Consider the following 22,706-nt stretch of genomic DNA (forward strand, 5'->3'; position numbering starts at 1 on the left):
AACTACTTACTAGTAAATAAATTTAAAAAAAAAAACAGAAATACAATGTAAAGGTTTGAACTTGGTAAAATGAAACTTCATGAAAAAGATAATTTTTGAAATCCTGTCTTAGAACTTCAACATATTTTTTTTTAATTCTGGTTAGGTTTTTGTTATCTTTTGTTGTTATTTTTTAATTTTGAGACAGGGTGTTTCTAAGTAACCCAGCCTAGTCTGGGACTCACTAGGTAGCTCAGGCTCTCCTTTAACTCCAATACTCCTGCCTCTACCTCTAAGTGCAGGGGTTACAGGTATGTATTACCTTGCCTGGAAGACATTCAGTCTTTAGTATACTGGAAACCTCAGAAAAAGGAAAGAATATAGATCTCTCCCTACTGCCTCTGGAAGGCCCCGAGTACAGGTTACTATGGAGATGGTGGCTAATGATGTCAGATGTAGGACGGTCCTAGAAAGGATGCACAGAAAGCTCTCTATGTAGCTCAAGTCTTTGCAGGTACACTCATTCAGAGCATAAGCTATTCAGGCAGGCCAATTCCCTTCACAGTTAATGGTTAATCATGGATTTCCTCTGAAGTTCTCTAAACCTGACTTTCATCAGACAGTGTCTACCTCAGAGATCAGTGTAAGATGGGAAAAGACAAGGCCTGTGAGACCATCAAAAGCTGTGAATATCAAGTATTCAAATAATGCTCTCATCACTATTGCTGTTCTACTAATAAAAGGATGAGTAGGAGTTAGCCTGGGAAAGACAGAGAATGAGAACTTGATTTCACTCTTGTGATGGTATTGCAGAAGTGAAAGTGGAAGGAAGGGAGAGACCTTCCAAATTTTAGGAGGAAAGAAGTAGTGGTGCAAGTTGCAGCCTGAGACAGGAAACACCAACCATCCTGATATGGGGCACTGGCTGGCTTGGAAATGAACAGCTAGAGAAGGTGCAGGAGGCAGGGCCATCATACAGGAGAGCCTCAAAGCCCCAATTTCATCACCTATGTATGCAGTATCCATAGGTATGCATAGAGCCTGTTCAGTTGAAGGGCAACCTGACTGCAAGCGTGTTCCAAGAGACACTATTGCCATGGACACAGCAAGGATGTCCCATTGCTACTGTGTCCTAACACCTACTTCAGTCAACAGGGGCAGCAGCGTGATCAGCAATACCATCCACCTCTATGCCATACGGAAGTCATTTCCAAAGAAATGTAGTTAGTACTCCTGCCAACACTGGAAAACAATTCTGTACCACAAATCTCAAATGTGGCTTGTGAATTAAGCTAGCCCAATACAGATGTGTTAAGAAAAAACAGAGGGCTGGGAATATGGCCTAGTGGCAAGAGTGCTTGCCTCGTATACATGAGGCCCTGGGTTCGATTACTCAGCACATATACAGAAAATGGCCAGAAGTGGCGCTGTGGCTCAAGTGGCAGAGTGCTAGCCTTGAGAAAAAAAACAAAAAAAAAGAAGCCAGAGACAGAGCTCAGGCCCTGAGTTCACGGCCTAGGACTGGCCAAAAAAAAAAAAAAGAAAAGAAAAAAAACAGAGCTGGGCACTGGTGGCTCAGGCCTGTAATCCTTGCTACTCAGTAGGCTGAGATTTGAGGTTCAAAATTCAAAGGCAGTTCAGGCAGGAAAGTCCATGAGACTCTTATCTGTAATTAACCATCAAAAACTGGAAGTGGAGCAATGGCTCAAAGTGGCAGAGTGTTAGTTAGCCTTGAGTGAAAAAGCTCAAGGACAGCACCTAGGCCCTGAGTTCAAGCCCTACAATCGACTAAAACAAACAAACAAACAAACAAAAACACCACAGAACTTCATCCTCCAGGCACATGACACAGTGAAGTTATGTCCCCATCCTCCCTTCTGTAGAAATGAAACTAGCCTCTGGCTGGAACTGCCCACTCCTTCACCTGTGTTCCTTCCAATCCCTCAAGCCTTCCGCATAGCAGAGGACTTGACAACGCTCTTATCACTTACACCCAAGGTTCAAGACATGCCAGCCATGTATGATGCAAGGTGAACTGTACACCCTACAGATAAGCAGCCCAATAGCACTTCAGAGCACACATACCTGGTGCCCACATCACCTTCACAAGTTAGGAAGGTCATGGAAATAAAGACTGTTCAGGAGAAAACCTTAACTGGGCAAGAAGGTGGAAGGAGAGAAAACATGTATGACCACAGGAATCTTGTGTTGTTCTCCATTCAACAGACTAGACAAAACAGTGATAAGAAGTAGCTGGTACAACCATATGGGAAAGGATCTTTACCAGCACAGCAACAGACAAAGGCCTAATATCTGTCATCTACAGAGAACTCAAAAAACTAAGCCCCTCCAAGCCCAATAAACCAATTAGGAAATGGGCAAAGGAGCTAAAGAGAGACTTCACAAGAGAAGAAATAAAAATGGCAAAGAAACATATGAGGAAATGTTCAACATCCCTGGTAGTAAAGGAAATGCAAATAAAAACAACCCTGAGACGCCACCTCACTCCAGTTAGAATGGCCTATACTCTGAACTCAGGCAACAACAAATGCTGGAGGGGGTGCGGGGAAAGAGGAACCCTTCTCCATTGTTGGTGGGAGTGCAAATTAGTACAACCACTTTGGAGAACAGTATGGAGGTTTCTCAAAAAGCTCAATATAGACCTACCCTATGACCCAGCCATACCACTCCTAGGCATCTATCCTGAACAGCAGGTCCCAAAATATCAAAAAGACATTTGTACTCCATGTTTATCGCTTCACAATTCACAATAGCCAAAATATGGAAACAACCCAGATGCCCCTCCACAGATGAATGGATCCAAAAAATATGGTACCTATACACAATGAAATACTACATAGCGATTAGGAATGGTGAAATATTGTTATTCGTAGGGAAATGGTCAGAACTTGAACAAATAATGTTGAACGAGACAAGCCTAGAACACAGAAAACAAAGGGGCATGATCTCCCTGATATATGACTGTTGAGAAGGGGTGACAGAGAGACAGTAGAGACCAGGTCTATGAAACCAAAAACTGCTTGTCAAATGGTATTTCCCACAGGACTGGGTCAGCGACCCAACATTATGTAACTAAAACCAAACAACTACTCAACATATAAAGGTCAAAAATTGACCTCTCAGTTGAATACAATAGGTCAAAAGCTATGTATGTACGTTCATATAAGACTACTGTTGACATATTGTCTAATATCGATATTACATTTAAAGCCTTAGACGAATTTTCTTGGGCGTAGGCCACGTGGCTACTGTATATGTTCTTGGTACATTGTGTATTGTATATATGTCTACCTGACCCAGGGAAAGGAAAGAAAAACAGGGTGTAAGATATCACAAGAAATGTACACACTGCCCTACTATGTAACTGTACCCTTTTTGCACAACACCTTGTCAAAAAATTTGTGTTTAATTAATAAATAAATTTTTAAAAAAAGAAGTAGCTGGTAAACTGAGAAGAAAGACAGCATTCAAAGGTTCCAGTACAGTTCCTAAGGAAATGAAGAGTGGCTTGGTAAAAAGTAGGAGGAAGGATGGAAAATACTTTCCATGTGGGATGTGTTGAGAGCCATACAAGAAAGGTGGCATGTGAAGTCAAGGGAACAAATGGGTTATCATTATAGGAAGTAAAAGGACAGAAGAAGCTGGGCACTAGTGGCTCACACCTGTAATCCTGGCACTAGTGGCTCACACCTGTAATCCTAGCTACTCAGGAGGCTGAAATCTGAGGAATGTGGTTTAAAGCCAGCCCAGGCAGAAAAGTCTCCATGAGACTCTTATCTCCAATTAACTACTCAAAAACTGTAAGTGGAGCTGCTGTGGTTCAAAGTGGTAGGGCACTAGCCTTGAGCAAAAACACAGCTCAGGGACAGTGCCCAGGCCCCGAGTTCAAGCCTCAAAACAAGCAAACAAACAAAAAGCTTCAGCAATGGTACTCACTAGACAGTATCCTGAAAATAAACTATACAACTTGGGGGTGGGAGGAACTTGAAGAGAGGGAAGGGTTGATATTGTCCAAAAAAAAAAAAAAAAGTACTCTTGACTGGGAATGTGGCTTGGTGGTAGAGTGCTTGCCCAGCATGCATAATTCCCTGAGGAAGTTCAATTCCTCAGTACCACACAAACAGAAAAAGCCAGAAGTGGTGCTGTGGCTCAAGTGGTAGAGTTCTAGCCTCAGGCAAAAGAAACTAAGGGACAGTGTCCAGTGCCCTGAGTTCAAGCCCCAGGACTGGCAATAAATAAATAAATGAAGTATTCTGACTTATGTAACTGTAACACCTCTGTACATCACCTTCATAATAACAATTTTAATTTTTTTTAAGCTGCATGACTCTTGGAGCAAGGGAGTTGGGAAATGACAGCTAGGTGGCTACAGAAAAAGTCTTCTAAGCAACCTAGAGACATCACAGCATTTTTTAGAAGAAAGCATACTATTGTGGTAAATTCTGCAGAGACAGAGAGGGGACTGGATAGTCATTAGAAATTCAGGAATGTTCATGGGAGTGCTTGTCCCATGGGGGAGGGCCAGGCCTTTCTGAAGCACCTCCAAGGCTCTGTTTCGGTTGCACAGAAGGAAAGCAACAAGCATTGTGAAACAAAGTAGCACAGCTAAACTGGAAGCTTCTTGTAAAGGATTAATAATAAATCATAATTACAGTTTAATACAATTCTGTAAAATTACCAGCACACACACACACTGTCAATTCCCCTGTAGAAGAAGCTTTTACTGGGGAAATACTTTCTATTTACCCAGCTCAAGCCAAAACCTGACAGAGGCAAGAAGCTATTTCCTGAGATCTTCTTGGCTACAAACTCTCTGAATGGCCACTGTAAGATTGAAAAACCTCTCTACTTTCGCCTCCATAAATTCATTAATGTAGGGTTGATATAAACTTTGGCAAGGACCATGAAAATATATCTATACTTAAAATACCTAGTAGGTAAACAGCTTCCATGGAAACTTTTATTCTGCCCTCACATCTGTTCTAGTAAGATTAAAACTGGCTTGTGGTTTTAATTTCCCAGAAAAAAAAATCCAGACCAAGAAAATATCTCTTAAAAACCTCTGAGGGCTACAGAGTCTCATGGTACATTAGTTGTTCATTTGTTTTTTTAAAATCTATACAGGGATTAATATTTACCATCCTCTTGTTCTCTCAAAAAAGAATAACAACTAATATTAATATCTTTTGAGTGCTGAGGGTTTTACATGCATTATCTTATTTAATATTTCCTTGAACTCTACAAGATAAGATGTTCTTACAAATGTTTGTTGTACAGCTAAGGAAACCGAGGCTTTAATGGGCTGTTTCTCAAGGTAACCCAAGTAATAAAGCAGAAGATCAAGATTTAGACCCTGAAGCTGGTGGTGGCTCCTGCCTATAATCCTAGTTACTCAGGAGGCTGAGATCTGAGGATTGCAGTTCAAAGCCAGCCCAGGCAGGAAAGTCTGTGAGACTCTTATCTCCAATTAACTACCAGAAAACAGGAAGTGGCTCTGTAGCTCAAGTGGTAAAGTGCTGGCCTTGAGCTGAAGAGCTCAGGGACAGCACCTAGACCCAAAGTTCAAGCCCTACAACTGATACATACACAAAAAAGATGGAACCCTACTTACTTACATCACAGATATCATAGTGTGATCCATTTCCATGGCTATATAATAACCTCTTGCATTACTGATATTATGTATACATTTGAGATCATTAATTATAATAGAAATCATGGAAGAAATGGTGGCCAGCCTGCACTGAGACCAGGACACAGGTTCCAAATGGCATATCTTTAGCTAGAATGGAGCCATTTTCCCAGTTCCCCCAAATAAAAGTGGTCAAAGCTACTTGGTGAAAGGACAAGGATAGACAGGCGATGCCTAATTAGAGCCTCCAATTCCCAGTTAAGCCTTGTATGTGTTGGGGAGACTGCTTGGTGAGTGGTGTTCTTTCCTCTCTGTTTTGTCTCTGTGTTTCTCTAGGGAGAAAGCAACAGATTTGAAAGTGTCATAGGCTAGATTCCCTAGAAAACAGAGCCTGAGGTCAAGCTTTCATCCCAGTGCTTCATAGCAATCCTAGAGAAGCCAGAATGAGAGAAGCGCAAAGAAGCAGGGCAAGCAAGTAACGCTGTCCATAGCTTCCCAAGAACTACAGCTCATTGCTGGCCATCTCAGAGAGGCTGTTCCCGACAACTACATCTCAAAAGCTATGGGAGGGGCTGGCGCTGGAATAGGGAATGTAGTTTTGTTTCCCTTTTCTCTGAGTTCACTCCAGGGTAATCCAACTTCCACACATGTTGTCATGCAACTTCTGGCTCTGGTAGCAGCAGATGTGGAGATCAGATCCCAAATCCCACACCCTTTCACCCTCTGTACCTGGGAGGAGGTTCTACGGGGAGGGTTCGCAGCAGTGCCTTTGATGGCTTCTCATTTCAGTCCAGCATAGTCAGACACCACAACAGCCTAGAGACCCATGGGACTAGGAGGGCTAAGAGGTAACGAAAGGAGGCTTAAATACAGACAGGAAGTCGTGCTGATAAGCAATGTCACACATAAAGATCCGAGAGATGATCTAATAGGTCTTGCTGAACTCACAGTTATTTGTGCTCATGAAACTTCTAGTTATAGATTTCTGTCTGTTATAAAACATCACCCATACATTTCTTCATGTCTTCACTTATTTAGTAATCACTCATTGTGCCTTTCCTACTGCTAGGCTTGGTGAAACTCTAGGGACAGAGAGAGGACTATAATTCATCCACTGTCTTGGAGAGACAGGCAAAGAAACAGAAATTACAATGTAGCATGCTCAGGGCCACCCTGAAGCATAGCCAGCCATCTGTCAGCACACATTTATTGGATTCTCTGGCTGTGCCAAGCCCACCAGTGTGTCCTGGTTCATTGGGTCTCTCCCCGGCTGTTGGAGACACCCATGTTCCCATGCTTCAGTCGGCACATACAAGCTTAGGATGTACCTTGTTTGTGATCAGCTTGGTTATAAAGATAACATCATACCCAGACTGGGGTCCCAGAGGCTGGGCCTCAGACTGAGTTTTGGTGTCTGGCTGGGTATTTCTCTCACATGACTCAACCAGGAGATCTCTAGACAAGCCCAAGGCCACAACTCAACCTTAAAGGCTTCTCCCAGGGATTGATTTTCAGGTCTGTTTTTGTTTTTGTGTTTAATTATAGCTCCCTGAATCTCTATGAGTTATAGTTTAAACCAGTCTCTCATATCAGGAAAGCTCTGATCCCAGACTAACTGTTCTAGCTCAATTTTCCTCTCAGGCCTTTCAAAACAAAACAAAACTATTTGGGAGGAGCTCTGAAGGAAGCCAGGCACTGTGGCTGCTACTGACCCAGAGCTGGTAATTCCTTATTTCCGCTTTCAGTAATGTGGAGACTATCTCCTTCCCTTTTCTGAGAAACTACCCCCTCCCTCCCCCTCCCCAACAACCCAGAAATATCTGCATAAAACCCAAACAGCACAGCCAGACACCAAAACTCAGGCTGAGGCCCACCAGCCTCGGGGACCCCAGGCTGGGTGTGATGTTATCTTTGTAACCAAGCTGATCACAAACAAGATACATCCTAAGCTTCTGTGTCTGCTGACTGAAGAATGGGAACACAGGTGTCTTCAACAGCCAGGGAAAGACCCAATGAACCAGGACACACTGGTGGGCTTGGCACAGCCAGAGAATCCAATAAATGTGTGCTGACGTGATAGCTGCCTATTCTTTGGTAGAACAGGACCTAGAGTTCAATATATGAAATATACTGCCAACATCTCATTCTTAAAAAAAAAAAAAGGATTCTCACATTAGAAAATGTGAGCAAGTCGGATGCTGGTGGCCCATGCCTATAATCCCAGCTATGCAGGAGGCTGAGATCTGAGGGTCTCAATTTGAAGCCAGCCCAGTCAGGGCAGGAAAGTCCATGAGACTCTTATCTCCAATTAATCACAGACAAAGCTGGAAGTGGTGCTGTGGCTCCAAGTAGTAGAGCACTAGCCTTGAGCAAAAGGAGCCCAGGGATGGTACCAGGCCAGAGTTAAGCCCCAGGACTGGCAAAAAAAAAAAAAGAAAGAAAGAAAGAAAGACGTGAACAACAGACCATCCTTAAATGGCAACAAATCACTCATTTCCTAGTTAATTTCCTTCTTTTACATTTTAAATTTCTCTCTATATTACTGTAAAAGAGCATGCTATTAGTAAAGAACACCTGAAATACATGGAGAAAAAAGTATAACCACAAGCATAGTTCTAAAGTGATATGATTGCCAGACACCAGCAGCTCACACCTGCAATCCTAGCTTGTCAAGAAGTTAAGATTTGAGAATCCCATTCAAAACCAGTGCAACCTGACAAATCCATCAGACCAGTAATCTTCAGTTAACCAAGCAAAAAGCTGTAAATAAAGCTGTGGCTCAAATGGTACAGTGTGAGCCTTGGGGGGTGGGGGGAGAATCTAGGGAACAGTACTCAGGTCCTGAGTTCAAGCCTCAGCACTAGCACACACTCAATTTTTTAATTAAAAAAATTAAGTGATGTGATTTATTAGAAAACTCCATTTGCATGTATTTCAACTTTTCAGGGACATGGCTATTGTTTAGAGAAAGGCCTTCCTTGTGGGGACAGGAAAGGATGTCATCACAGACAAATGGGATGGGATCCTCTGACCTTGTGACTTTCCTAGGCCTGTACATTAGTGATGAAAAATGATTTATTCTATTGTTTTCTTCCAACTTGATGGAAATTTCCTACCATTGATGCCTATTTTCTTTAGTTCCTCAACTTGGCAGACCAGAAAGAAAAATGTAATCCATGGAAGCTCTTTCCTATTAATTTCTCACTCCAATTTTTCTAATGGTTTCTTTTTTCGGTCCTCATCACCCACGTCCATCTGGAAAAGGTTCTGAAAAACTCTCATAGTGATTTAAAAACAAATCATGCTATTTCATACTTTTTGTCCTGCCACCACTAATAGTAGTATTTATTTAGTGGATATCTCACTGACAGGAACTTGCAAAACAGAAAAGCCACAAATTCAAAGCACATAAGCCACATAAATCTGCAAACACAGAAGACAGACTAACTAGAGAATGGAGTAACAACTTCAGAGTATCTCCACATTCTTGTTTATCTTTGTGAGACGTTTTTTAAAAAAACTCAGAATAATATTATTTACTGAATGAAATAAAGAGGTGTTACAACCAAGCATAAAACTTGAGCAGAGAGCAGTAGGAATGATCGACTAGACCCTTGAAAGACAGTGAGATCCTTCTTAGTTGGCCCACAGTGGCACAGAGCAAGTGCACTAAGTAGAAACACTGCCATTGCCAGTGTGTTTCAGTTTACAACCTTTTTCGCTGTGTTTCAGTTTACAACCTGAGATTCATGTAGTAGTGGTTCCCATACACATCAACCAGACCTTATCTTTGGATATAGTGTTTCAATTATAGAGGAAATGTAAGTAAATGGCATGCATACAGAATGTATTGCAGTTATCTGCTAGACTTCTCTTTTTAATTTTATTAAAAGGAGGAAAAATAGTAGCAATGTGGGTTAAATTAAACTGGGGTTCAGGAAACATTTCAGAAGGGCTTTAACAATGCAAGGTGTCGCTGTTGCTCACTTCAAACATGTGGGTGTGAATAGGAAGAGCAGCCTCACAGCAGTAATGCCCAATTTACACAGCTCAAACCTGTGAGACAGGCTCACAGAGAAGGAACTGAGTCTCAGAGGCCAAGTCTCTGCCCAAGGGCTCAAAGCTAGCAAGTAAATGGTAGCTGATCCTAGTTCATTAGTTTTATAGCCTATGTACTTAGCTGTAACATAATACAGCTTGAGAGACAAACTACTCAACATCCAAGAGGTCCATGTTCTGTATAAGTGAAGTAAAGAACAAACTAGAAAACTAGATCCGGCTTGATTTTTTTCATTAGAGGTGAAAGAGCCCTTTGGTTTGGACCCTTCCTCAATTACTTCCATTCCTCACAGTGTTAGGACCCTATAAACATGCTTCTAGTCTGGAATTCTCACTTGATGCTCATGATGACCGTTTTCATGTCCATGCCTAAGAATCCACTTAAATTTTCCACATCCCAAGCTGATCAAAGTGCCGTCTCTCCACAGAAGTAATGCAGCTCTAGAAGCTTTCCCACTTGAGATCATATGGTCCTGCCTCCAGAAGCCCTAGCCAAAAACATCATGTCAACCATGTTTCACTTTTTTTTTCATTCCAGTGCTTCTCTCACCTTCATTTTACAAATAAGTAGTTTATAAATATCATATAGGATTCTTTAAAGCGGGCACTGCCCTCAGTGCACTTAATAAGATTTCATTTGCATGTAACTCATTATGAATACCTTTATTGACTTCACCTATCTTGGCCACTGTAGAATCTACACAGGGAGATATTCACCCACCACTTTACTTTTATGTGCTATTCCATGAATCCTTATGTAACCCTTCCTAGCTCCCAAACATGGATCTAAAGCTCACTGAATTAAGTCACTCATGTAATCCTCATAACAAATTTAGGAAGCAGGTGCTACCATTATCCCCTTTATGAAGATAAAAAAGCCAAAGGGAGGTTAAATAACTTATCAGAAGCCTCACAATTCAAACATGGACAGTCTAGTTTCAGACTTAACCAGTTCACCAAGTTCTTTTTTTCTTTTCTTTTTTTTTTCGCCAGTCCTGGGCTTGGACTCAAGGCCTGAGCACTGTCCCTGGCTTCTTCCCGCTCAAGGCTAGCAGTCTACCACTTGAACCACAGCGCCACTTCTGGCCATTTTCTGTATATGTGGTGCTGGGGAATTGAACCCAGGGCCTCATGTATACGAGGCAAGCACTCTTGCCACTAGGCCATATTCCCAGCCCCAGTTCACCAAGTTCTATCCAGTGATATACTCCTTCCTCCCTGTAGGTTTTCTTCCTTTAAGTAGAAATACATATGGACCATCACTGTTGCCTGGCTTTCTTATGGCAGCTCCTGGCTACCTCTTCAAACTTCCCAGCTGAATGGATGCACATTCTGTAACTCTTTGTAGGAACAGGCAACCAGTGGCAGGTGCTCAGAGCCCCTGGTCCTATGAGCACTATGTCATGACAAGCCAAGTCACCCAGACCAGAGGCTGACATGTGACGGCAAGCAACTGACTCTTTGGAATGGCATCCCCAAAGCCTGCTCAGGGATCAGGAACTTAAAACCAACCAACAGTGGAGTTTGTGAGCTCCAGAGCCCAGAGTATGATGGATGGCACAGCTGGAGGAGTCAGCAACACTATTCGCCTATGCCAATTAGGTCAATGAGTGAGTGACTGAAAAGACATGCTGTATTCCCTCAAATAGATTTCCCCTTCAACTGGTCTGCTTTCATGGGTTCCTTCATAATAAAAATACTAAGGAAGAAGAGACAGGGAAAAGAAGGAGGAAGTGTGCTTCAGTCCCTTGCTGATAGTATAAACGAACCACAAATGTAAGGGCAGATTTCCTCCCAGTGGGATCTCCAAGGGTGTGCAAAGAGGTAGAGATATTATACCTGCTGACACTGTGTGTGCATGCGTGTGCATGCATGCATGCGTGTGTGTGTGTGTGTGTGAGCATGCACATTGTGCTCTGAGTATTTCAGTTTGAACTCAGGGCTTTACTCTTTCTTGGCTCTTTCAGTCAATGCTGGCATTCTACCCCTCTGGACAAACTCCACTTCTACCTTTTTGCTGGTTAACTGGAAATAGGGGTTACTCAGATTTATCTGCCTGGGCTGACTTTTAACCATGATACTCAGATTTCAGCCTTCTGGCTAGCTAGGAAAACAAACATGAGCCACCTCCACTTGGCTCCTGTTAACTACTTAAAGCTCTTTTCCTTTGTTTACTGACACTATAGTGACTAAGAACTACCAGAGCTCAGAGATTAAAAGAAGTAGATCCAAAGCCTAACTTGACTCTAACCTCTGACAAATTATTTATCCCTAGACTCTGGCTCATCTACAAAACAGTACTTCTCCTGACCTTACTGAATGGAGGGACAAGTAAGGCCAGATAATGTGGTATAGAGGAAAACTCAATAAATGATAATTACTGATAGTTATTTTGGTCATTTCAATAATCAAACTTTTGACACCCTTCAACTGTTCAAAGTCTGAGGAAGAGGGAAATGTAGAGACAGGAGAGAAAGAGAAATTTTATGTTTGGCTAAGAGTAGAGAAACATACAAGAAATCTGTAGTTTTGACAGCTCTGGGCTGGAACAATAGTTAACATTTAAACCATGGATAAACTAATCCACAGTTTATGGGTCACCCTAGCCTAATCCATTTAATCATGGCTAAAACCCAGAAAGACAGACAAATATACTCAGCTTCTAAAGCAAACAGTGACATAAAATTAGTTTTCATTTAAATTACGTCACTAAAAATATAAATTAAATAAATAAAGCAAGCAGCTACCTTCAAAAGCTGTCTCAATCTAAAATTAATGAAGAGCTTTTGAGGTTACATTGAAGGCATGGTGTTAGCTGGAGAAACCTACCTAGATGACAGAGCCCTAAGGTCCTAGTGTCACCATCCTTAGGAGCATGTGTGAAGCAACTGAAGCTAGACACCACCAAATGTCAGGGGAGGCAAGAGTGCCAGGAGATTCTCATGTGACTTTAAGCAAGTCACTTGACCTTTCAGGTCATTTTAGAAGTGCGGAAAGACTGATCACCTGCCAGAAGACAGAGTTTATGGCAGGATTAGATTGTATTTATAAAGAAGTTTGACATCCGTAGCCCCAAAGTGCTTTCCTATGAATAAAATGAGCATGTTAAGGTCAAATCAGGGCTGGGGATATGGCCTAGTGGCAAGAGTGCTTGCCTCATATACATGAGGCCCTGGGTTCAATTCCCCAGCACCACATATACAGAAAATGGCCAGAAGTGGTGCTGTGGCTCAAGTGGCAGAGTGCTAGCCTTGAGCAAAGAGAAGCCACGGACAGTGCTCAGGCCCTGAGTCCAAGCCTCAGGACTGGCCAAAAAAAAAAAAAAAAAAAAAGGTCAAATCAGTCCAGTGATCATCTATGAAAACACCATCAGCATTTGTGACATGTTAGTAAGCTCTCCTACATAAGAACATCCATTCCGGTTGGAGGCAACCAAGAAAGGAAGACTTTAAGAAGTCAGCTGGCTCAGATTTCCCTTCTCCTTTCCTACTTGACTCTTCTACTCCAGATACAATAGTCTAGACAGTAAACCTGAAACAGGACCACAACCATGCAGAGCCACAGTTCACTCAAGACCCATTCCCTGTTTCTACCTGTGAAATTCTATTTCCACATCCGGCCCAGTGCAATTGCTCTTCCAGGCACCAGCCCAGCACAACCCTGAATGGGTTCTGTCTGAAATCACAGTGCTCAGTATCCTCTTTGATCATTTGCCTACTGTTGGTCTCACTGTTGTTTCACTAGTATTAATTTTGTGTAAATATTATTAAGTCACTAAGAATATAGGCTGGGTCAGTGCACTAAGCTCTGGATTTCTCCCAAATAGTCTTGTACGCAGAAGGTAGTCAATGTACATTGACCATTTCCATGAACCACTTTCCAAGGCTTTCACTGGGCAAAAGTTTCATATCTCCCACTGGGACTAAATAAACATCATAGGAACATTGATACTACTATTTGCTGGTCAGTAAGGCCACTGGTCTCCCCAGGTAAATTAAGGTCAGTAGGAGGCCAGTTGTTATACAAGAAGTGAAAACTGTAAAGGATTATGAATTTTCAATCCTATCTTTCTGAGAAACCTGAAATGAGTGAATTGTTTAAGTTCCTTTTAGAGCTGACCAAGAGATGGTAGTACTGGGGCCAAGACTACAGGAGGAGAGGAAATCGCTTGCTTTTCAGAATCCTAGCTCCTGGACAAAGGTTCCAAGCTTTCTCAACTGCTCTGTGAAGTATCCAAATCTTACAGATTTCTCCCAGTTAAAAAATACACTTGAGCTACTACTCAGGAAGGCTGAGAGCTGAGGATTGTGGTTTGAGGCCAGCCTGAGCAGAAAAGTTCATGAGACTCATCTCCAATTAACCACCAAAAAACTGGATGTGGTGCTGTGGCTCAAGGTGGTAGAGCACTAGCTTTGAGCAGAAAAAAGCTCAGGGATAGCACCAAGGCCCTGAGTTCAAGCCTCACAACTGACCAAAAACAAAAACAAAAATTTACAAACTTGAAGGTGTGATTATACCGTCGAGTCTCATTTAGAACAAGGCTGATTCAAATTTTATTCACTTTAGTTTATAGTCTGAGCTCACCACAATAAATAGTTATTATTGTATGTATAATTAATATAGAAGCCCAGTGCCGGTAGCTCACACCTGTAATCCTAGCTACTCAGGAGGCTGAGCAGGAAATTCTGTGAGACTTTTATTTCCACTGAACTACCAAACAAACCAGAAGTAGAGCTGTGGCTCAAGTGATAAAGTGTCAGCCTTGGAAAAATAATCTCAAGGACAGTACCTAGGCCCTGAGTACAACCCCAGGACTGGATGATAATAATAATAATAATAACAGCAACAGATTGCACAAATTTATTTATTTATTTATTTCTCTTTCTTTCTTTCTTTTTCTTTTTTTTTTTTTTTTTGGCCAGTCCTGGGCCTTGGACTCAGGGCCCGAGCACTGTCCCTGGCTTCTTCCCGCTCAAGGCTAGCACTCTGCCACTTGAGCCACAGCGCCGCTTCTGGCCGTTTTCTGTATATGTGGTGCTGGGGAATTGAACCTAGGGCCTCGTGTATCCGACGCAGGCACTCTTGCCACTAGGCTATATCCCCAGCCCCCTCTTTCTTTCTTTTTTGTTTTTTTGTTTTGTTTTGTTTTTTGTTTTTGCAGTCATGGGGCTTGAACTCTGGGACTGGACACTGTCCTTGAGGTCTTTTTAATACTCTACCACTTTGAGTCAAAGCACCACTTCTGGTTTTCTGGTGGTTAATTGGAGATAAAAAGTCTCATGGACTTTCCTGCCCAGGCTGGCTTTGAATCGCAATCCTCAGATCTCAGCCTCCTAGTAGCTGAAATTACAGGTGTGAGCCACCAGTGCCTGGTGAGTTTGTACAATTTTCTACGTATAATCCCTAGAACATTTTTCATTCATCTCACTTTGAAATAAATACTTTAACCTTACTCTTAATGATAATTTTTACTTTTTCAGTTATTTATTTAAAATTTGTATTGTTACTATAAAGGTGATGTACACAGGGGTTAGTTATATAAGTGAGGTAAAGAATACCTTTCTTTTTGGATAATGTCACTCCTTCCTTTGCTCTCTCCCAGTTTTTCCCTCCTGTCCCCACCCACAAGTTGTATAGTTCATTTTCACCATAGTTTAGTGAGTACCACTGCTGCATTTGTTCACCTTTTTGTCCCTCTATTTCTTTCTCTCTGTCTGTCTATTGTGGGGCTTGAACTCAGGGCCTGTGCTGTTCCTGAGTGTGCTCTTACCACTTTGAGCCACAGTGCTACTTCCAGTTTCCTGGTGGTTAGCTGGAGGTAAGAGTCTCATGGACTTTCCTGCCCAGGCTGGCTTTGAACTGAGATCCTCAGATCTCAGCCTCATAAGTAGCTAGGATTATAGGTGTGAGCCACCAGTGCCAGGCTTGTCCCTCCACTTCTGTGCCCTCTCCTTACTCTTTCAAAGACAGATAAATGCATAATGCCAATTTTAAATTTATTTCATTCATTTGGATGCAGTCTATTGATCAAATGTACTGTTGATCCTACATAGAGTTTGCCTTGTACTTTTGCCCATGTTCATGACTAAGAAAAATATAGTAAAACCTGATCTAGGGAAGGGAAAGAAAAATGAGGGTGAAAGATATCACAAGAAATGTATTCACTGCCTTCTTATGTAACTTTACCCCCTTTGCACAACACCTTGTCAATAAAATTTAATTTAAAAAAAGAAAAATATAGTAAAAAGAAAGAAAACTCTTTTGTGTTTTAGTTCCTGTATCATGATTTCTCCTTAATATTCATTTTTTTGAAGCTCTGTCACTGCAGAAGTGATGAGTCAGAGCTGGGGGAGTTGTTGTGACTTGCTCCACCTATTAGAACATGCCAAACAATTTGAGGTTTGATCTGAGGTTGTCAGGGGCTTATTCATCCTGGGGGAGGGTGGACTGCAATTTGCCTGACCACATAGTACAGATCTTTATTCACAAAGCGGACCTCAAGTGAGGCAAGCATTTTTTGGGTCTAACTATGCTATAATTCAGCCAAGTGTCTACCCAGTGGGCAAGCTCAGTTCCAGAAGAAATTATGCCTGGAATGACAAGATGTATGAGGAACCAGGACTGAAATACATGGACAGGACTGAACGAAAGATCAAGAACTAAAGAGTGTGCACTCGATGGAAGGATGAAAAGGCTGAGCAGAATTACTGGGGGAGGGGACAAAGTAGCATTTGTTGTTGCTGTCAGTGGGGGGCTTGAACTCAGGGCACTGTCCTTGAGCTTCTTTGTGCTCAAGGCTATCACTTGAACCACAGTGCCACTTCCAGTTCTCTGGTGATTAATTGGCCATAAGAGTCTCTCGGACTTTCCTGCCCAGGCTGGGTTTGAACCATGATCCTCAGATCTCAGCCTCCTGAGTAGGATTACAGGCATGAGCTGTCAATGCCCGGCTTCAAGGCAGCACTTGTATGCTTGTTGCTCTTCAGAATCTGAGCTTTCTCTCATGTTTTTTTTATTAATTAACTTTTGTTGACAAGGTGTTGTGCAAACGGGGTACAGTTACATAACAGGGAAGAGAGTACATTTCTTGTGATATCTTATACCCTCGTTTTTCTTTTCCTTCCCTAGATCAGGTAGGCATATATACAATACCCAGTGTACCAAAAACATATACAGTAGCCACGTGAGCTTTTTCTCATTTTCTCACTATGAGAATTGCATCTGTAATTTAATATAAAGCCTGGAGTTGCAGTCACTCTTACAAACCTTATACTCATGACTAGCCATCTACAAAACCGCTACATGGAGGATGTTAGAACCTTTCAGCCTATTTCTTCCTTCTATTGGGGGTACCTCCATTTAGGTCTTCCTTCCACTACGTTTTCATTTCTCCCTTCAGTTTGGTGGTTGTCAAAGTGTGGTCTCTGGTCCAGCAGCATCCACATCATTTGGTGCTGGGTAGAAATGCTCAATCTCAGGCCCCAACCTAGAATAACTGATTCAGAAAGTTTAGGGTGGGACCGAGGTGGGGTAAATCAGTTTTCTCAAGCTATCTAGGTAATTTTTAAAATGAAAACTAAATTATGAGAAGCACTATTTTAGATGGTATTACAAGATAGCTTCAAGATGAGAGAGTATGTTTTAGGAGAGAATTTCTCAAAAAGACAAGGCATTTGATTGTCAAATGAATAATTTTCTACTAGTGGAATTTCAACTCATGTGAAGACAGTCAGAGACTTGAGGCTGCTGCATTTGCTCAGGCCTTTACCATCTCTTGCCTTTTATCTCATCGATTCATCTCATCAGTTCATTCTTCTCTCCACATTGCTCCTAGAGATATGTACTCAGCCTGAAACTCTGGCCATGTCAAACTCACTTTAAATTCATCAATGGCTAAGCCCTGCTCACAGGACAGAGATCCAAGCCTTGGCACAAAACCCATGGTCTTCCATTATATGCTTCAGGCCATTTCTCTGACCTGATTTCCTTCTGTACCTTCCTACATATCCACTATCTACAGGAAGCTTACACTTACTTCCTCAGACCTCTGACATCAAGCTGGGTCTTGTGACTGACCTTAGTCAACACTTAAAAGAAAAGTGAAGGAAAGGTTATATCACCTTTTAGCAGACTTTGTCATAGTTCTGTTCTTTCCCTTTGTCATATATGCCACTGTCCCTGAGAGGGACTGTATTTTTTAAGCTAGTGGGACCTAAATAAAGACAGATGAGATGCTAAGTTACAAAAGATCTACCAGGATATGTAGCATCAGTGGGAAAGGGAAAAAATCCACATTGCTATCAACCTCTGAGATTAGGGGTTATTTGTTATTTAGAATAGACTAACAATGATAATACTTCTCATTATTCCTCTCTGCATGAAATGTCTTCTGCCTCTACTTGCCCTTCCTTCCAATCCTACATCACCCTGGCTGCACACTGACTGGCTCATCTTACACTCAGCTCCAGTGTAACCTCTCCATCAAGTCTTTATCCTTCCCAGGACTGACCAATCACTCTCACCTTTAGGGCCTCCTCTAGATGCTACGGATCTAAAACTATGTCCTCCAAACAGTGCTGGGGCCTTCCTGCTATTGTAATAAAGTAGTAATAATAGTATGTATCTACATCTTACAGAAGAGAAGAGAAGCAACTTGTAGAAGTTTCCTAAGTTCTTACTAGGTAGGAGTCTGGCTCTGAAGTCAGCCATCTGCCCTGTGCCACATGCCTCTGTCTTTCCTTTAGACTCTCCCCTCCTTCAACAACTGAAAGGACCATCACACAAATTTAACATTTGCAAGATTTGTAACTGGGAGTGTGCTTCTGACCCTCTGGGAAGATTTGTCACTTTCTGTAAATGGGTATGTTTATTCTAAAGCACCTAAAAACTCTAGAAGAACTAGGGCAGTCTGCCTGTCCCCACCACCCATGCTGCAGAAGTAAGGCAGCTTGATAAGGCAAGCATATTTCTGCTGATATTGCCCTAGCAAACCTTATTTACAGAGTAGAAAGCAAGGAGCAGAGGGTTCATAAATAGAACCAAGTCTGCTACATGTTGAAATTTTAGGTGTTCTTTTTCTTTTAATGTAATTGGAGGCCACATACCGGTAGCTCCCACCTGTAATCCTAGCTACTGGGCAGGCTGAGATTTGAGGATCATAGTTCGAAGCCAGCCCCAGGCAGGAAAGTCTGAGACTCTTATAACCAATTAACCACCGGGAAACTAGAAATAAAGCTGTGGCACAAAGTGGTAGAGTGCTAGCCTTGAGTGAAAGAGCTCAGGGACAGCTCTGAGGCCCTGAGTTCAAGCCCTACAACCAACAACAACAAAACTAATTGGAGCAAAATGCTTATTTGATTCTTCAGATTAAACAAGGAAAGACAAATGATAAAACAGCAAAAGACTTAACTGGACTACCCAAATTAGACATTGGGTTAACTGCATGAGAGTAGCAAACATAGTTTTAGGTTTCTATGAGCTGCTAGTATTTTGTTCTGTGGTTAAGGTTTTTTTTCTCTCTCTCTCTCTTCTTCATCTTTTCCTTTTTTAACTTGTTTAGAGAAAGAGTAGAAAGTATGCAAACCTAAAAGTATACCCTGGCTCAGTAATACTAAAAGAAAAATTAGTATTCAGCAAAGTACCACATTATTCTTTTCATATGAGGGTTACAAAGCTTTGGTTAGGAGTTGGAATCCATGTATATATCATTCTTCCAATGGAGAGGTTCCCTCCTCCCTTCCCTAAAGGATCAGTAACACCAGTATCATTAACAGCATTTTCCCCCTTCAAGCGCAGAAAATTGTTCAGAGAGAGCTCCAAATGGCTGTTGGACCAGTTTGGACATGTCTGATTTACTCTTTACATGAACATCGTTTCATACAATAAATAATAAGAGTCAACACTTACAGACTACTTTTCCCAATGCCGAAAGTTTTGGGGACTCTGGTTTGTAGAATCCTCAAAACAACACGTGCCAATTATCACCACTTTACAGATTAAGAGAGACCCAGGGAGCATGAAGGAGATGAAGGAGAGAGGGAGAAAGGGGGGGGGGGGAAGAAGGGAGGGGGGGGAGCGGGAAGGGCCAGTAACTGCACAGACCATAGTTAATCATTCACTCACAGCCCTTAGGCAGCTCTTTTCAGTAGGGGTGGAACCAACACACACACACACACACACACACACACACACACACACACTCATCTTCCATTCTTCATCCCAGCGAGAGAACACACACACAATCACCTTCCACTCTTCATCCCACCGACAGAACACACACACACACACACACACACACACACACACACACACATCATCTTCCACTCTTCATCCCAGCGAGAGGCGGTGTCCAGCAAATCGCTTGGCAACGGGCGCAGGAAACTCCATCCAAAAGCCCTGGGTCCCGGCGGCCGCTGGGCGCTGTCCAGCGGGCAGCGCGCCTGAGAGTCTAGGCTGGGGTCCTTGTCTCAGGACACCCCGAAGATGGGGCAGGAGGCCAAGGCGGGGGAACGGCGTGCACGGGCGAGGTGGAGGGAGTGAGAAGCTCCGACCCCAGGGACACCTGTTGTCGCCTTCCCACTCAGGCGGACGACGGCGCCGGGGACGAGCTGAGTCCCCGAGGAAGGCGCCGGTGGAGCAGAACTGCTGTGCAGAGCCGCGGGGATCGCAGTGCCGGCGCGGGGGTCGTGGGTGTCCTTCCCCACGCTCACGCCCGCTCACCTGGGGCGGTCTCACCTCACCCTCCCACTCCAGGCGCGCGCGGCTGGTGGAACCCCCACGCCTCCAGCGGGAGACCGGGCCCCGAGCTCTCTGGGGAAGGCGGGGCGGGGGGGCGATGGGCGCCGCGACGCCGCGGCGCTAGGACCCCGCGGCCCGGCCCCCTTCCCCGGTGCCCGCACTCCACCTGAGGGGCCCCGCGCCCCCGGCGAGCTCGGCCCCCGCCGCGAGGGGCGGGCTCTGTTACCTGCGGCGCCGTGCGCACCGTCCCGGAGCGTCGGGCGGCAGGTCCTCCGGGGCACCGCCGGCTAGTCCGGCCTGGTAATCCCAGTCCGCCGCGCTGCCCTCGCCGCGCTCCCTCACGGCCACAGCGCCGCGGTCCGCTCCCGACTCCGGGCTCGCTCGGCGCCCGCCGGCTCCCAGAGCTGCTCCCGCCGTTCCTGATTGGCCGCGGCGCGCGCCCGAGACGCGCCCCGATTGGACAGATGAGGGGGCGGGAGGCGGGGCGTGTTGATGGGCGGGGAGGTGGGCGGGGCGCTTCCTTAGTCTGGTTTTCTAGCCTCGCACGCCCTGCCTCGAAAGCTCAAGGCAGAATCTGGTCATCTTTATGCGGCCAAATGGATGGGGTCGCCCTGTCTGCACCGGCCTGGCGGGAGAACGTCACCACTGCTAAAACAGGAGTGGCAGGGAATGAGGGATCACCTCGGAGTCCCACCTGAATTCCCCGAGAGCTGGTAGTTAGGAACCTCCAAGCTGTGGTTACTTACCTGGCCTTACTCCTACATCATGCTTTGACTTGAGATTTGTTACTTTTTACTCTAAGAACTGCATGGGGCTCAGGACAGAAGCTAGTGAACATCAGATGTCAAATAATGTACACTGAACTCCACACACGCTCTGTGGTCCTGCCACTCTGCTTGTAAGGGGAGGGAGCCCAGTGACAAAGCCAAATGATGCCCTGGGTCCAACCTCAGTACCAGCACACAGAGAGACAGACAGAGACAGAGAGACAGATGGACATGGTCTCGTGTGGTGGGAGACACAGGGATAAATGACACCAGTTCTGAGTACGGGAGATTTTCATCTACAAGTCACCACAATGTCCACTTGGTACAGAAGAACACAAGCTAGAACAGAGGGGAAGTATCAGCGATTATAATTGCTCCACCTTCCATCTCCTCCCATAATTCTGTAGCCTTCTCCACATTTCCACCTACCAACACTGAATCTTTCTAAAAAATAAAAGCAAATGCTTCAAATCTGCTGCAGACTTCTCTTCTGTCACACTTAAAAGCGCCTTGATAGAAAATAAGTAATAATAAGACAATAAGTAAATAAGCACACACACACATATGCTGGCATTTTTATCCTTCTTCTATGCTCCTATTCACCTTTGAGTGAGCAAATTGGTATGAAACAAGTACTTAACCACCCACATAATAAAACCAGCTTCAGCTACATTGCATAGTCTTGGCTCTAATCCTGTGATGAATCAGTCATGTACATTAAGGGGCCTGAGTCCCTAGAAGAAAATTGGATCCATTTTTTCTAGTTTATATTCATGGATAAACAATGCATTACTGTTGTATTCCAAAGGTAGGCTATAGGCATCAGGTATAAGCCAGGTAAAGACCATATGAGGAAAGTTCTTTCAGAGTCTCATTCATTCCAAGCATCAGAAGCCCATGAACACACTAATTCATAACTATAGTTGCTCACTTCAGAAAGAGCAACAGCTATAAAAAAAAAAAAGTGAGCAACCTGAGTTATGAGTTAGCATGAATTGCTCAAGCATTCACACCAAGAAAGACTTGTTTCAGCCAGAGAATGGGAGTGACTCAAGATGCTGTATCAAACAGCTCCATCCCAGCCATGGCCCCCTAAGCAGCCCAGGAATGAGCAGTAGAAGGATGGCAAGTGTGGGAAAGATAATAAAAGAAGAATCTGGATCCCACAATAAACACCATGGAGTCTTCTTGTAAACAGGGACCACTTCTACATAGTTCTAACCCTTGTGTCTAGAAATCTGCCTCCTACACCATGTATCCTCTTTGGTGATTCTTACTTAGCACTCAAGACCAAACTAAAATTCTTCTAATTCTTAACTAATTCTCCCAAGCACAAAGAAATAGCATTCATTCTAGTGATCTGGTTGCGTGATTTTTTTTCAGTGACAGGACTATGCATTACTTGATAATGTAACCTTCTTCCAGACATAGTGGTGCATGTCTATAATCCCAGTTCTTTGGGAAATAGAGACAAGGGGCAGAAGTATCAGTGTACCAGCCAAGATAAAAGT

General features: G+C 43.5%; 1 protein-coding gene across 1 annotated transcript in view; it reads right to left on the reverse strand.

Annotated features, from left to right (window-relative positions):
• Ston2 (stonin 2) overlaps positions 1 to 20,790 on the reverse strand; it is a 116,281-nt gene extending 95,491 nt beyond the window's left edge. Inside the window, 1 exon segment of the mRNA XM_048362855.1 lies at positions 20,655 to 20,790. The gene's annotated coding sequence lies outside the window, so the exon portion shown is untranslated.
• Positions 20,791 to 22,706: the final 1,916 nt, after the last annotated feature.

This window comes from Perognathus longimembris, chromosome 14 (genome assembly GCF_023159225.1).
Source record: "Perognathus longimembris pacificus isolate PPM17 chromosome 14, ASM2315922v1, whole genome shotgun sequence".
Lineage (NCBI taxonomy): Eukaryota > Metazoa > Chordata > Mammalia > Rodentia > Heteromyidae > Perognathus > Perognathus longimembris.